A 16,490-nucleotide genomic window follows, 5' to 3' on the forward strand; every position below is an offset into this window, starting at 1 on the left:
ACTTTTAATGTTCCCCACTTTAGCTATGCCTGAATGTGATTCAACATAGTTATTTAATATTGTAACTGTTTTGACCCTTCAGTGAAGTCATGACAACTAGTGGTGTTAGCCCACAGTTCTCTGCAGTTGTGTCATCAGCCTTTTAAATGGCACCTGTCATACTCAGACACAGGGAAGGAGGCTTGGAATTAGGATGGGACGCAAGAGAGATGAAACTTGGAAAATTCAGCCAGGGGCCCAGATCAGTTTCTCTGCTGGTGGCTCGTGGCTTTGGGGTCCTCTGAAAGCTGAAGCAAGCAGCCATGTTGGAAAACAAACAAAATAATCTGCTGAAGCAGCCCTGCCAGTGAAGTGCGTTGGCTTCTCCATCTGTTCCAGCAGAGTGTGACTAAACTGGAAATGTACGGAGCTGCACTTTTTGTTGATGGAAGTTAACAGCTGCCTTACTATTTTACCGTCTGATGTTTTTAGTGGGGAGATGGGAAAACGACTGCCAGAGGAATGTGGTCAGAGGATTCTGTTGCTGTGGAAGTGATTCCAGCGTTCACTCCTATCTCATTAGAAGAAATAGTTAGCAACATCAGTCACCAGTCTTATTCCATTACCTGCTGCTTTTAACATCTCCTGCAGTGTTCTGGGAGATCGAATTTCATTTGCCTGTGCATGATTCTGTTCATTTGTTGTTTATGAAATTTGATGTATAGCCATAAGTAGTGTTTAGTCCAAGCTGGAGAAAGCTACCAGTTCTGCCTAGCAGCAGAAGCAGAAAATCAAATATATTTTCCTAGTCCAAGGATAAAATTCTTAAATTCATTTTCTTAAACCTGAAGAGTCATTTTGCATTAAGGTTCAGTAAATGATACACCATTACTGCAAAACTTAAAGGTACTGGTATCTTCCTTAAAATGCTCAAATACTTACGCCAATACCAAGGAAAATTTTTCATAATAAAAAAATAAGAATCTTACATTGGTATAAGCACATTCTAAACAGGAGATAGAATATCAAAATAAGCCAAGAAAGGTGAGATACAGGGTTTGCATGTTGACTTTTTTTTATTTTTTTCTTAATTCTGGTGCTGTGGTGATTGGTGATTTGAATTAGTATGTTTCAACACTGAGGTATTTTGACAGCAGTTAAAATAAAGTCTTGTCTGGGTGCACATTAATGCCAAGGACAGTTAAGCTAGCTAATGCTCATAAATCATAATTTTAAAATGCTAGATTTCTGTTGAATACATTCAGGTAGAGCATTTTAAAATGTTAAGTGATTGTTTATCAACTTGATGCCTTCAGTGTCTTTAAAGTCCATTTATAATTTTACCTCAGCATTAAAAAAGCCTCAAAATTTTTCATTTGGAAAGTTTGTCTTAAGTAGTTTCATAGCCCTTCGTTCAAACGATGTGATCACGTTTCTTTTTTTGTGCCATTGTACTGTAATTATTGTACCCTATATTAATCAAATGCATGCTTATTTATTGAAGGTATGTGGTGTGATCATTTGGCAAGCAAACATTTTAATTTAAAGCTGCGAAAAGCAAAGGGCTTGTATTACGGTTTATTTTATCTCTGTTAGAAAACTTTTCATACAGTATAGTTTTTGAACCTGTTTGTAAACTTTCTAAGTTTTTGCATGGTTTAATGGGCAACATTCTTACAAAATATATTAGCTATTTTTTGATGCGGCATAGTAAAGCACCGTAGGTATGGACTAAATATTGTGCAGCGAAGCAGCTCCGAGCAGGGCAAGTAACACCGTGGTGTTTTTTACAGAAATATGTTGAGAATCCTGTGTATTGACCAGTGTGGATAAAGAAGAAAGCAGAAAGAGAGCAAATGAAAATAAAACTTGTATATTTATTTAAAAAAAAAAAAAAACTACAAAGTTTAAATTGTGTTTTAAATTTAGGAAAGTGATTTTTAATTAAGAACAAAATTTTAAAAGTTACTGTGTAAGCCTTGAATTAATGGATGAAATGTTCCATCCCACCGTTCAGTCACCCCCTGTCTCCGTACATGGAGAGGTAATTTTGTAACTGACATATTTAATTCCTATTAAATGTTTATTTAAAATACTTTATGCTCTGGAAATAATGGGTAACAAAGCTTATGAAAAATGTTTATAAATTTAAGTAAGCATGTTAGTACCATTTATAAATATGTATGATTTATAAGCTTTTTTAAAAACAAAGCTCAAACAAATTGTTGGTATTTTTCTAAAATGTGCACAGCTGTATTTTACATGAAAGGCTATTTATAATTGGTTGTTATACTGTACACTACATTTTGGACAGCACAATGAAGCCTGCCAATGTACTTAAAAATGTCATTTTGTCTATTTAAAGTTTCTTGCTGTCAAAGAATGAACTCTTTATCTATGAGTTTCTCTATTTATAATTCTTGACCCAAAATGTACAATGTACAGTTTTCACAACTGTATTTGCTCTAATAAAAATAAGTTGGTTATTAATAGAGTTTCAGACTACTTTTTCCTGTTTATGAATTACTTTGTTCACTCTCTGGAAGCAACTTTTCTAACAACTAATCAAATAAAAAGGTGTGAAGCAGGAAAATGGGTGAAATTCTAGTCCCTTTGAAATAACTGTGAGTTACTGTTTTCAACAAAAGTGATTCTGGGAAACAATTAAAAATAAATAATTTAAAAAAAAATTCAAGCTTCCTTTTGTGTCTTCTTTTATCTTCCAATACAGGATTTTGTAACTTTATCAATTTAATATCTCAAATTGTATTCCCACTGCAAGATGGTTTGATCAATTTTGTTTTAATTGGTGAGTGACTGGTCACTTAACAGCTCTTCTTGTAAGGGAATTAATTTTTTTAGGCTTCACTGCTCCTCAGGGTCTTCATAGGTTCAAAACTAACATTACATTTGTGAGCCAGTATTTACGCAGAGAAAATTTGCCATTACAACTGTCTTAAAGCCACTACATTTGCTTAACTACTCAATCAGCTGAAAATACTGTTTTCCATGATTCCAGTTCATGCTTGTAGCCAGCTGTACTGAAATCCTAATATTTAGTTGAAAAGTAGAGCAATTTTTATTAGTAGTTCCTATTTAATGGAAATATATTTTTAGGAAGCAGTCATTACTGTCTTGTTCTTTAAAATAATTCTACCAGCATGAAGCTTAACTTCAGGAATTTTTATTCTGCACAATACCTTCTTCCTAAAGAAAATCTTAGACTCTTTAAGGAGAGAAAAATGCATTTTCAAGAAAAATAAACAGAAAAAACTTTAATGCCAGAAAATTTTAAAGTTAACTTTAGTGAGATAAGTCTTCTCTGACATTTGTGATCCACAGTCTATACGTTCAGTAAGGAGTGTAAAGTGTGCATGAAGTATTTCTTAAGGCATATGAATGTGATAATGTACTCAGGCATGTAAAAATCTGATCAGCAGCAAGCAGAAGATTTGCATGGAAATAGAAGAAAAAAGTTCCCATAATTTGCAAGTCATTTCCCATCCAAGATGTTTTTACCAGTGGTTTATATTAGAAATGGTGTTACGTGGCCGTGCCTCTGCTGTGCCTAAAGGAACAGAACCCCATGCACACACCGTGCAACTTAATGCTTCGAGATCTGCTCCAGCACGAAAAATTTTACCCCAGTTCCAGCAAGGAAAGCTTCTCAGGCAAAGTAGTTTCTCCTGGCACAGCTGTGTGTTTGCCCACAGGTAAACAGTGAGCTCTCTCACCACACTCATGTGAGGCTTGGTTTCTTGGACAGCTCCATTTTTCCGGTTAAACTGTATGTACAGTGTACACAGAAAGACAGCAAGTGAACAAGGGTGAGGTGCCATTGGCTGAAGAAAAAAAGAATCATCTGTCATAGCTTTTAAGGCCTTGCTTTACCTAGTATATATATATATCTAAGTATATATCTTAGTTGGCTTTTCCATCAGAAAAGCAATAAGGAACATGAAGAGTGAGGAGTTGTTGGCATTTGCTTCCCAAAAGGAGGGGTTCACTTTGAAAGTAGAAATTCTGTGACGTATGGCTACAGCTTGCCCTTCAGATACAGACATATGTTAAAAAAATCATTAATACAGCCTAGTGCTGACTTTAAAAGAAGAACCTCTTTATGAGAGTTAAATTAAAAACCTTGAAATAGTTATTTACATAACTTTTAATGACATTCTGTGATTACATATTTATTAAGTGCTCTGTTAAAATACACAGTATGAAAAGATTCTGACAATAACATAGATGCAAGGATAAAAGCCTGGAGAACTCAGCACATACTGAGCCTCACTAACATCCTTAGTTGTAATTAATAAAACATGGTTGGGAATTGTATCTAAATGGTTTTACTCATAGCTCATTTGAACCATTTAGTCAGGGGAGACGGTTCTACAGGCCATTCTCATATGGAAATGTAATTCAGTAAAAAAAGCAAATTAAGAGAAGGGAGATTAAATAAGTTTCAAATGAAGTAGTCTTCTCATTCTCTCATTTAATATTCACAGAAACAGCAGAAAATAGAAATTAGGCTAAATCTGAGCAAGAAGCTGTGCATGCCAACGTGCTGTAGCTGAGCCATCTACAGTATCTGTCTCTGCTTTTTTTCTGCTGGACACAGAAACTACAAACTAAGAGACGTTACACCTCCTACCATTGTAGGAGATAAATATAATTTCCATACTCAACATCTTTCAGAAAAAATGTCAATGGCTATAAACTAGAAGGAAAAAAGCCATTTCATCTATCTGAAAAGTTTATGTTGTGACCATGACTAACAGCAGAACAAATCCTTCACCCCCCTAAAACCAATAACAAAAATAAAGCTGGTAGCAGAATTTGATAACAATCTCTCATGTTTCTTCCTTTTATTTGCTACAAAGAGGGGGTGGGGGGGAGAACAGGGAACAGACAGCTTTTTTTAACCCAGTAATCTAAATTTCATCATGTCAGTATGTGCTTGCTTCTGCTAATGCTTTTCACAATCCATTAGGACTGGTTATCTAGGAGATTTTAGGTGCAAACTGGCAGTATATTTTATGTCATTTCTTCAAGTAGGTTTTGAATTCTTCTCATTAATGAAAAAAACAGGATTTCCTTTACCACCAGTGAAAATGGGTTTGGTGGTACTTCTGCTGTGCCATCACTGGTTTTCTAATAATCTTCTGTCCTTCACTGCCCACCCACCTCCCAGTTTTGACAAATTCAACATAATCAGTTTTGCCCTGAATCTGGACATTTCCCTGAGACTTCAGCCACTCACTCCAGGAAGTTGTGTTTTCTGTGGGGCGCTTGTTCAGTGTATTTAGCTCTGTGTGGCTGTGGAGCCCATCTCTGCTGCAGTTTGCCCCACAGCAAATTGCACGTGTCATATCACAGTTTTCATTGGGTCCATTCTCTTTGCACTGTCGATGCTGGTTTATGCAACTGTATTATAATTTCAAATCTACTGTCATTGTCTCCAGTGTCAGGACAGTGATTTAAATACAGTGTGTGGGAACTGAAAAGAAAAATACTGAAAGTGATGCCATACACAGAGATTTCTGATGGTTCTTTGGAATTCATAGAAACCAAGGTAGTGGTGACATTACTGAGAACAAAATCTGGTATCAACTGGGTTAGGAACTGCTCTACAAATGCCCACATTAAGACTGTGAAAAAGACTGGCCGTGCAGCTGAAGCTGATTCTCAAATCAGAAGAGCAAGGAGTCTTGTTGAGGGTTGTGATTTATTGGGACAGTGCAGTATGATAATTTCTCGACCTGATACAGATACATGCCGATTGTTGGACTGAATAAAATACATCCTGTGTTGGAAGTTTGGGGCTGCTGTCCTGCCTGAGCTTTCGTATGTCTTCCTCCATGTCTTGTACTGATTTATCAGGCAGCTCTGTGGAAGCTGGGGCACATACATTTAGACAAGGACTAGATTTTATGTTCATGAGTGCCTTCAATACTAGTTAAGTAAAGAGCAATAAATGATCGAGAGGTGAATCATAGGCTTTAAGCCATGGAGTTTGAACTCTGCTCTTTTTTTATGCTGTTTTTTCCAGCCTGGAAGAAAATACAGAATATAGTCAAAGAGTAGAATTTCAGGTGTTGTCTTTCACAACAATAGGTATGTTAATCCATGACAGTACCTGAATTTGAGAGAGAGACGTGTCTTTCTCAACTTTACAGACTGGTTCACTGAATAGCAGCTTGACAGAGACTGTATTAGACCACAAAAGACAGATCTTGACCAAGAGTTTTGAGAATGGCTGCCTATATTTACATTTCTTCATCTATACTTAATGATCTAAATGTAAAAATTTTCTAACTTCTGAACACCCAATGGTTATTATTCAGACATGTGGGAGGGGAGGGGGGAAATCAGATACTACACTGAAAACTGGTGTATGTAAATGTTAAATCTGGCCTATAAATATGCCAAAGGTTGGAAGCATTTAGATTTGGGTTTTGAATCAGTCATTGGAGCTACGGGCTCTGATTTTGGGATTTCAGTCAGAATCCAAATCTGGATCTGATTCCAAAGGCATACAAGTGAAATACTTGAACCAGGAGTGCTGTTAAGGAAGAGGCTGGGGGGAGAGGGAGTTACTTAAAACCAGGCTGCTGTAACTCTGGGTTAATTAAACTGTTACATTCTGTACTTCTGGAACAGTGTCATTAACTTTATTTAACATTGCAATTTTACTATATTCGGGACATGTTCCACAGAATACCTCAGAAACTATCATCATTCAAGGTAATGGTGCTTAATTACTTACTCAATTTTAGCTGCAAAGTACTTTTATCATGTAATACCACCAAGTCTTCAAAAATACTGTAAACTGCCTTCCATTTCATTACGACAGCTCAGTTCTAGATTTTGTTTAGGCCACTGATGAGAAAGTCACTAAGGGATGGGATCAGCTACCATGGAAACAGTGAAAACAGAAGAGCACCAGCAGCATTTCACAGGGGCTAGGACTAAAAAAGACATTCTGCAAAGAGAAGGTAATTGAAAGACATTTACATCACAGTGGATGGCTTCCATCCACCCCTGCCATACCAAGACAACACATTCCTGGCATAGGCTGCAACAGGCCTCCACATGCACCAGAGATACTCAGCAGAACAGGCATTGTCAGAAGGATTGGAAATGAATCTTTAGGAACAAGGAGGTACAGACATGTTGGAATCTAAAACAGAAGAAAGAGGAAAGCATGGGGAAAAGGGAGGAAGGGGAAAGCAGAAGCCATAAGGAACCTATATGTGTTAAAAGGGAGGGGAAGAGATTGTTTATAGGGAAAAAATATTAAGGAAATAGACAATATTGTACAGAAGAAAGTGGCATTTGTTAGATAGGAATATGAATGGGGTAGAAGACTGAGAAGCAACCATCCTCAGTACTCAAACAGCTGCTCTAGAAAGCTGCGTTCCAAGCCCACGGGGATTAAGAAAAAAACAGATGGACTTAAATTGCATGAAAATTGAGATCCAGGTTGGGCATAAAGAAAAATTCTCTAATTGTAAGAATAATATCTTTGAATTAGATTACCACAGGAATGAGAGGATTTAATACGTTTACTCTGAACAGGCAAGATTGCTGAATGTCCCTTAATGGCCTATTTTCTGTGATTCTATGATAATTATTATGGAATGTGAAAATTAGGTGGGATGGGAAAGATCTGGGAGACAAGAGAATGAGTTCTTCTTTACTTGTAAAAGAAACTTAAATGAGGGTGTAGTGCAGGAGGATGTTTGGATAAGGCAGATGAGAGGAACAAGAAAACATGAGCCATAGAGAGTGAAGAAGAGTGTCAGGGGGTTGAAAAAGGGCACACAAGAGCGAAGGGAATAAATGGGCAAAACCCACAAATGCAGGGTCGCAATGCAGGAAGGAGTACAGGCAGGAAGTGGGCTGGGAAGCCCTAGGCAGTCCTGCAAGAGCAGCACACTGAAGCACAGCAAAGATGGCTTAGGAGACAAAGCAAGACCAAGGAAGCACCAGGTGTTCAGCAGCACCGCAGGTGTCCATCATTTTCTCAGTTGAAGATACTTAGTAGACTTTGATACAATTTTTAAATCATGGGAATAATTGAAGTTATTAGGAGGCCTCCTTTTAATAATTAAATGTTCAGGGAAACATCTGTGTCCAAAACCTGCAGAAAACAACAGCTTGCTGTTACAGCAGGCTGGCTTGAGTTCCACTGAAAAGAGTCAGTTATGCAGACATGGTACCAAAACATTTTATTAACTACTTGTGTAAAATTTCTCCAAGAAAAATACTTCATACGATGGGAGTTTCCTATTGTTCCTAAAGATGTGATAAACCAACCAAACAAAAAATTTAACCACTGCTTAATCGTATTAGCTCCCCATTTGAAAAGAACCCTAAAGCAGATTTGCAGGTTTATGTCCCTGAGCATCTCCTCAGAGCACAGAAATGTTGTTGGTATTTACAGTGATTCGCTGCTGTACCAAATGTTGCATATGCTCTATAGACTGTGGTGTTGTGAGTCACACAAGAAATTACGTAACATTTGGAAATACATTCAGTCATCTGCTTGCTACAGAAATACTGCTCACAGATTCTTCACTCTCTTATCTCAACAGTCTTTATCACCCTTGTTAAATGTTATTTTCATGCAACTTCCTCAAGGGGAGATGACTCAGCCAGAGAGTAAACGATAATGCTCCATTGACACCAATGGCCATATGTGCTGGTAATCAGGTGCTGCCATCCCTTCCTCCTTGACAAAGCTATCTGTTGCATTGGGGTTTAATTGCATCCAGAGTGCTGTTCCATAGTGCAAGTGTCACCAGGAACAGGGTGAGAACATAACCAGTGAAAGGCACGATCAGTAAGGAAGCCCTCCTTCCAAACAAACAACAGTTCTCCAAAGCACCAGTGTTGCCTCCTGGCCACACAGCTTTTGACCTGTCTCCTTCCTGGCCACGCTGAGGGGAGAGATGGGCTTTTCCCTATAAGTGAACAAATGCAGGATCAAGGACAACTTTTAGCCACAGACCCCTTCCAGTAAGCCAGACTTCACTCAATCTCCTCTGATATACCTGAGTGCTAATTAGTTTATGCCAGGTCCTTAAAAGGCTGTGTGGGCACCTGCACACCTCTGAGGATTTAGGGCTTCATCCAAGGCCCACTTCTTTCCTGGGAGGTGGTGTCAGGTGGTAGGGGGTTGGAGTTCATTGGGGTTTTTGCACACACACACGTGCATGCACTTGTTTTCTGGTGTCCATCCTTCTCATGCAACAAGAAACAGCTGTTTCACTGTTTTCTGCCAGTAATTGGTCATTTCTCTCTGTCAAGCAGCCTGAAGGTAGCAGAGACATTTCAGAGACTCAGTGTGGACATGTGAACTTCATCCTCTACCCAGGAGACTGAGCACTTCTATAGTCCATTGCTGCCAGATAGATAAAAATATGTGATGCATGGAGCACATAGCCAGCTGTAAAGTCTATCATTAGTGCTTCTGGCCACTTCTAAAAACTTCTTTTTTTTTTTAATTATTTTAAGCATTAGGGTAGGTTTTTTGGTTGCATAAATTTAGTGGTCTTTAGTGATTGACATAAAAAATGTCAATCACTGGCTTTGGCTGCCAGAAATAGGGACTGCTAAGTGTTCAGATAGGTGAGATGTCATCTTGTGAAGAAAAAAAGCAGAAAGAAAAATATTTTCAATTCACCTTATGACTAGTAGCTAATTGGCTGACATTTCAAAACCCTGTGTTCACACATCTCACATTCTTCACACTAAATGAGAGAAATTGAAAACACTGAAGAAAATGTATTTTCAGGCATAAGAAGAAGCATAATTTGGATTTATTTTGGATGGAAATGAAAAGTGCTTTTTGGTTACATTTATGAGTCAGAGAACCTCAAAGCCCATTTGTGTACAGGGGTATTATGTACACAGGGGCCAAGCCTGTGTCTCAAAGGCCGGCGAGACGGGCTGCACACAAACACCCTACTGAGGACACCCTCTGTGTGGGCACAAGGCTTCTTTCAGTTCACTCTTCGGACAGAATTCCAGCTGCCAGCCAGCTGTAGCTGCGAGCTTTAGGGCAGAGAACTGGCGATGTGACCTACGGCTGGAAAGCTGGAGGTGGTGGAGCGCCCTGGGCTCAGCCGGAGGCCTCCTGACACCTCCACTTGCCCCACTAGCACTGGGTCTGGAGCACTCCCTATATCCTGGAGAGGGCAGTGGTGAATGATGGTGCCTACAGGACACCTGCACACGTGCCTGGCTCCCACAGCCCCCCAGAGCTCGGTGCTTGCAGCGTGCCATTAATGGTTTGAATGTCACAGCAGGAACCAGCTGTTGCATCTGGGCACCTAGGGGGTATTTTCAGTATTCCAGATATGCCTTTGTCAAAGCCCTGTTGAAATACTGCAAAGATACTGCAAAAATACTGATGGCAGAGTAAAATAAATTGGGAGGAGAGCAGAAAAAGTTGCCACTTGCAAGACAGAAACAGAAACAAGAGGTGCTTCCGTCCTTACAGTTCACGCACGTGACTCGGGAATAAGGCTGGCAGCCAAAACTGCCCGACTGTGCCTATCGAGTGTCCCTGTGTTGGGAGGGAACGTCCTGAGGAGCTGGCTGGCCACTGACATTTGGAAAATGAATGAATTGTGCTTGCCAGGTGCTTGAGAACAACATTTGGCATGAAATAGCTGGCATGACATGAGTTTGCAGGCAGTGTTTTATTTCCTATTCTTCTAGACCTTCCCATTGTATCAGGGGACTAAACAGGAGCCTGTTTCAGAGCACACCAAATATTCCAAGAGGGTAGTTACAGATATATTTGCAGTATATTAATTTTATTAACATATTTAACTAGAGTAGGATTGCATATAGGATATTTTCCCAAATAGTAACAGCAGTGGAGACCTGAAATGGATCTGGAATGCATGCTATGGAGACAGTGGGAAAATCTGGGAAAAGTCAAGGTAAGAAAATGTGAAAATAACTGTTATTTCCAGAATTGATGAAAAAGATGAACAAATTTTGCAGAACTGAGCTACCACTGTTGTTTATAGACCTGCTTTAACTAGGAATAGAGTAAGCCCTGCTCTCTGCCACCCTTAATTTTTCCTTTTTGTGTTTTGTTTTTCTTTTTAAATGCCACTCCAACTTTAATACTTCCCATAGCAGAGGTAATCGAACTCAAGCATAGGAGCAGATCTGATAGAGCAGTCTGTCACACATTGCTTCAGAACAACCTTTGAATCCTTAGTGATCTGTGTGTCTTAAATGAGACACTTTGTTCCTGGAAGCCACAGGTGCTGCTTGTGGCACATCTACAGCAGAGAGACCATTTTAACCTACCTTTGTTGCATTACTCAAGTCACATAAGGTAGATAGTTAATATACTAATTCAGTGGTCATGGTGATTAACCCATACCTTTTATAAACTGTAGAAAATTCAATGGCAATAAACAAAGTTACTGTATAGCTGGAGGGGAGCTCTTACAAGCTGATTTGCTTTCTTACAAGAAAAATTACTTGATCTTGAAAGAATCTTGACTGGCAACTTTGGATAAATGATGCAAGTAGAAAAGCCAGGGCAGAAACATGAGCTGCCTGTTTCCTCCTGATGTGCTAAGGTCTGTCTGTCTCACCTGAGCTTTCTTTATTCTTCTAAGAATCTCCATATTCTTCGGAGATTCACACAATTTGGCCCTTTGGTCTTTAAGACAAAGGTGAATCAGCAATCCGAATTGTAACATTTTATTAATGAATATGTAATAGTTTCCACTCCACATGGATTTTCCTTTTTAACACTGATAAGGAAATTTCAGTCAGGACATGGGTGCAAAATGTGCTGCACTGTCACAGCTCCAAACAGAGGCAGCAGAAGGGTTCGATGTTGAACATTCACACCATTCTACCCAGGAGACTTCAGAGGTCCAAATTGTCATCCTGATTTCAAATTAATGATTTAAAATTTGCAAATGGTAGTCTTAACCTTAGCCTTTCCTTCTTCTCCCTCTGGCTCACCAGTAAATCTCTGATATTTACTGTAATGTACTGTTTGCTTAAGGACAGAGAGATGCTGCGTGTTTTTTCTCTTTGGCTTCACAAACATGATTCTTGTCAGTATTGTATGACTTCAAAATCAATACTACCCACTGGAAAAGTTCAGGCAGACCAGCACATTAGGTGATTTACCTTCTCCCACTGACGAATTTACTGTTTTTACCAGGAAGAATAGGAAATTTAAGCTTTTACACCATGTGAACAGAATATCACAAGCACATAAATAATTACTTGGAATCTAATAAAAAGATAGGTGATCATTTATTACAATAATTTAATTGCATTAATGATGTAATTAACATCTGCTTAGTTATAGAGTTATTGCAACAAGTGAGTAAATAAGCATTCATCCAGAATCAGGAACACTGTCTTTTCAGGAGGAAGGGACATATGCAGGACAATCTTCAACTTCTCAATTAAGATGAAACAATGAAACAAAATTAATCTATCTTTTATTAAATGTTTTTTTAGCACCTTTGTAAGATAAATCCTCAATATATCTGCTTCTTAACATTTGGTGAAATTCAAGTAAAGCTTTGCAGAATCCAAGGCTCTGGGCATATCACAGAATTTTAGGGTTGGAAGGGACCTCTGGGGATCATCTAGTCCAAGCCCCCTGCCAAGGCAGGGTCACCTGGAGCAGGTGACACAGGAACTCATCCAGGTGGGTTTTGAATGTCTCCAGAGAGGGAGGCTCCACAACATCCCTGGGCAGCCTGTTCCAGTGCTCTGCCTCCCCCAATGTAAAGAAGTTCATCCTCACGTTGAGATGGAACTTCTTGTGTTTTAGTTTACTACACTCGTCCTGTCACTGGGCACCACTGACAACACTCTGGCACCATCCTGTTGACACTTGCCTTTGAGGTATTTATATTGATGAGATCCCCTCTCAGTCTTCTCTTCTGCAGACTAAGCAGACCCAGCTCCTGCAGCCTCTCCTCATAAAAGAGATGCTCCAGCCCCCTTTGGTCTCTGCTGGATCCTCTCCAATTGCTCCTTATCTTTCTTGCACTGAGGAGCCCATATGCTGTGGTAAACTTTGGGGTGCTCATCCTTGACATAGAAACTGAAGCCCTTCTGCTAACAAATTTGAGACAGCATTTGCAAAGGGACCTGCACTTCACTGCAAGGAGAGAGCTGCGAACTTTTACGTGGCGTGTGCCAGACCTGCAGTAATTGGTAGTCAAGGTGCAATACTGCTCCAGCACCTCAAAGCGCTGGAGTTGGCACAGCATATCCCACTCTCTGCTTGCAGCTTCCATCCTTGGCACTTTAAATCACTTTGTGTGCCCTGCCACCTGCCCTGAAGCTGAGCCAAGAGGCTCCTGCTTCCAGCACTCACTGCACAGTAACAGAACAAGCCCATCCAAGCCATGGAACCAAAGGGTTCCGTAACCTCTATGGAGGGAAGGGGGCACAATGGGCAGCTTTGGCCAGCAGCCTCAGGCCAGCTGAGAGCAGCAGCTGTGACAGCAACCAAAACTGCATGAAACCCCTGCCCAGAAGGTCTCACACCACAGCTACTCTGCCTCCGTCCTGCAAGGGGCTGTCCGTGCCATCCATGGCAGTCGAGGGGGAGACCCCATCACACACACAAGTGTGGTTCAGCCTTTAAATGGAGACTTCATGCTGAGACTCCCTCCAGCTAAGACAAGCTAAAGCTTTCAAAACCAAACTTTAGACCCTCCACTTTAGTCACTCATAGGACATCCTGACCAGTGCTCCCTGCCAGCATGGCTAGAGGGCTCTGGGCAGGTCTGCTCTGTGGTTACACTTGCAGATAGCTGTGCTCTTCTGTGGTCATGTTGCTGAGACCTTCAAGTTTATTTCATGTAGCCAGTGCTCGTGTATTTTCCATAGTATTTTGAAACTGCCTGGAATCAGAATTCATACTATTAATAGTTTTACGTGCAACTTAATATTTACTTCAATCTCCAATAGGGGTGCTAACTGTAAATGTCAGCGGATTACTTACTATGGCAAATTAATTAGTTATGTAATTATTCTCTTTTTAGGGAGGAGAGACTGTTAATACTTGTTGGATTACTTGAGTATTATGAACCCTTTGAAGTTCTTCAGCATTTTGGAATATTTAGTTCAGGACATGCAACTTTAAAGCAACAGTGCAAATAATATCCCAGAGCTTAGGCATAAAGAGAATTGTTTTGTTTAACTCGGGTATTAACAGTACTTTGTCTCAAATGAACATTTCATTTGTGCTAAATTACAATGAAATTCCAGTTGAAGCATATAAGATGAAAACATTTAATGAATTTATTGATGAATGCTATTATGGTGACTATCTGCTAGGTTAATAATGATAGGACAACTGAAATAAAGTATCACCAGCTGTTACCAACCAGCTAACCAACAGTAAATTTTTTCACTTTGTGCCCTAAAATAAAATTTTAAAAGAGAAGGATGAATACTGAAAGAGAGAAATCCACATTGGTTTGTACTTTAACTCCCTTTGATGTTTTTGGAGTGTAGTTACTTTTATTTATTTGAATGGGACAAATGCATATGCCAACTAGTGATTGCTAGAACATGCATAACTTATAAAAGGGTGCAGTTCCCTTGACATATGACAGGCTACATTCTCACAGCCAGCACCACAATTAAAAAAAAATATTAAGAACTAGTAACAAAAACCTGGGTGCTTGCTAAGCTGGCACGCACACTGGATTTTTGAGTACAGAGTGCTGGTGTTTTATATTTGACAAAGGGGAGACCTCACTGATGATTTTGTTGCTACTGGAGGCCCTGCTAAGCAGCCATATGTGCAGAGCAGTAGTAGAGGCAAGTTCTCTGGGATGGGACAAGATGGGGCTGACTCAATACTTGTATTTTGTACAGCATATACTTCACTTGTAGAGCTCACAAATAAATAATGTGTGTTTCTTTGTTGTCATCACTTAGCATCTATTTGGAGATGCAGATTTTTTTCTTTCCAGTAGAATTTTGCTTTATCCCTTTCCAGCTGAGAAACAACGGATTCATATTTTTGTTACCAGACTGCCAGTCCACCCTACTTGTAAAAATGCCTCAAGATCCAGAAGGATGGGAAGCTGTCAGGAAACAGCCCAAAACCTCTTCTACTGCAAAGCGAGGCTGAGCTGGAGGAAACACATCTGAAGGAGCTCTCCCCAGTGGGATGGCTGGGGCAGGGCTAAGGCCCAGCCTAGAAGAGCACGCAAGCAGGAAATCAGGGAAACAGATGGAGCCCTGAGACAGGGAGAGGGGAGGGTGTAAATCTGGTGATCTAAGCAAACGGGCACCATTGTTCCCAAACCCAAGAAGCTCTTCTACCGGAAAGATTGCAGATTGAAATTAGTGTCCAAGCTCTTTGGTGTCCTGAAATCACTGCACTCTGGGGTCCCATTGAGGGATCTGGAAGCGCAGCTTCCCTTCTTAGAAATAATGGAGTCAGGAGGGTATTTTTGCCTTTAGATTTATCTGTCTGAAAAAAGTATACTTAGCATATACCAAACACCCTACAGGAGCTCCCAGCTGGGGCCAGACATGTGTCCCTGGTGGATCCCCTGCCTGCAGCTCCCCAGTTCCCCGTGAGGGTGCTGTACAGTGAACATGCAGAAACAGGCTCTGGTCCCATTTGAGGACTTGTTTGATTTGAATTCAATATTTCTGCAGGCATAGAAGGAACATGAAGAGTATCTTCCGGCTGAGACCCTACAGGATGACACAATATCCATACCAGAGCTCTAAGTTCACTGCTTGTAAGTTCAGACTGTTCATTCTGCTTGTTCAGAATCATCATTGTACAGAGTTACACCAGCATCAAGACAGCTATAGTAGGAAGGAAAAAAATAATTGGCACTGTCTGTTTGCATTCTGGTTTGCATATATTCAGCAAAATAGCTATCTAGTACTGGGAATAATTAGTGAATTTAAACCACTATTTCAATTATCATTACTTCATTGATACTCTCTGTTAACTTCAAGGCATCCTGAGGGTCAGGCACAATGTAGCACTGTTCAGGCAAATGAACAAACCACAGGCAGCTCTGTTAAGCCAGTTTTTCATCTCAAGGCTATTAAGGACTTCAGAGAAGTGGCATTCCCATTACTGAGATGAGAAATTGGATCATCAGCTGATCTGGATGATGTGATTGGACACGGTCTCTTCTCCTCATAGGAAGTCTGCATTTAGCTATGAAAAGCAAATCCTAAGAGATCTGCAAATTAACCATAAAAGCTTTAGAGTCTATAACAACACTGTAAGTACTTGGACTAAGTTTATCATGCAAAAAAAAAAGGCCCAAGTTTATCATTCTAAGACCAAATTATATATTCTACATTCTGGATTTTTAAATATACCTGAATAGGTTTGAGTAGTCCTGCCAATGACTACACAAGTGTTAAAGTGCAGGCTCTTTTCTGGTGTCTCTGAGTTACATGGTTCTGACACGATTTAAAATGAGATAGGCAAAATCCATGTCACATAT

At 39.8% G+C, this 16,490-nt stretch overlaps 1 protein-coding gene across 4 annotated transcripts in view; it reads left to right on the forward strand.

The window, feature by feature from the left end:
* Nucleotides 1–2,473, forward strand: part of JPH1 (junctophilin 1) — a 76,681-nt gene extending 74,208 nt beyond the window's left edge. Inside the window, exon 5 of one of the 4 annotated variants that reach the window (XM_017731211.1) lies at nt 24–2,473. The gene's annotated coding sequence lies outside the window, so the exon portion shown is untranslated. The remainder of the gene's footprint in view (nt 1–23) is intronic. The other 3 variants (XM_008631364.2, XM_017731212.1, XM_008631365.2) reach the window with 3 other exon arrangements.
* Nucleotides 2,474–16,490: the final 14,017 nt, after the last annotated feature.

This window comes from Corvus brachyrhynchos, unplaced genomic scaffold (genome assembly GCF_000691975.1).
Source record: "Corvus brachyrhynchos isolate BGI_N302 unplaced genomic scaffold, ASM69197v1 scaffold633, whole genome shotgun sequence".
NCBI classification, from domain to species: Eukaryota; Metazoa; Chordata; class Aves; order Passeriformes; family Corvidae; genus Corvus; species Corvus brachyrhynchos.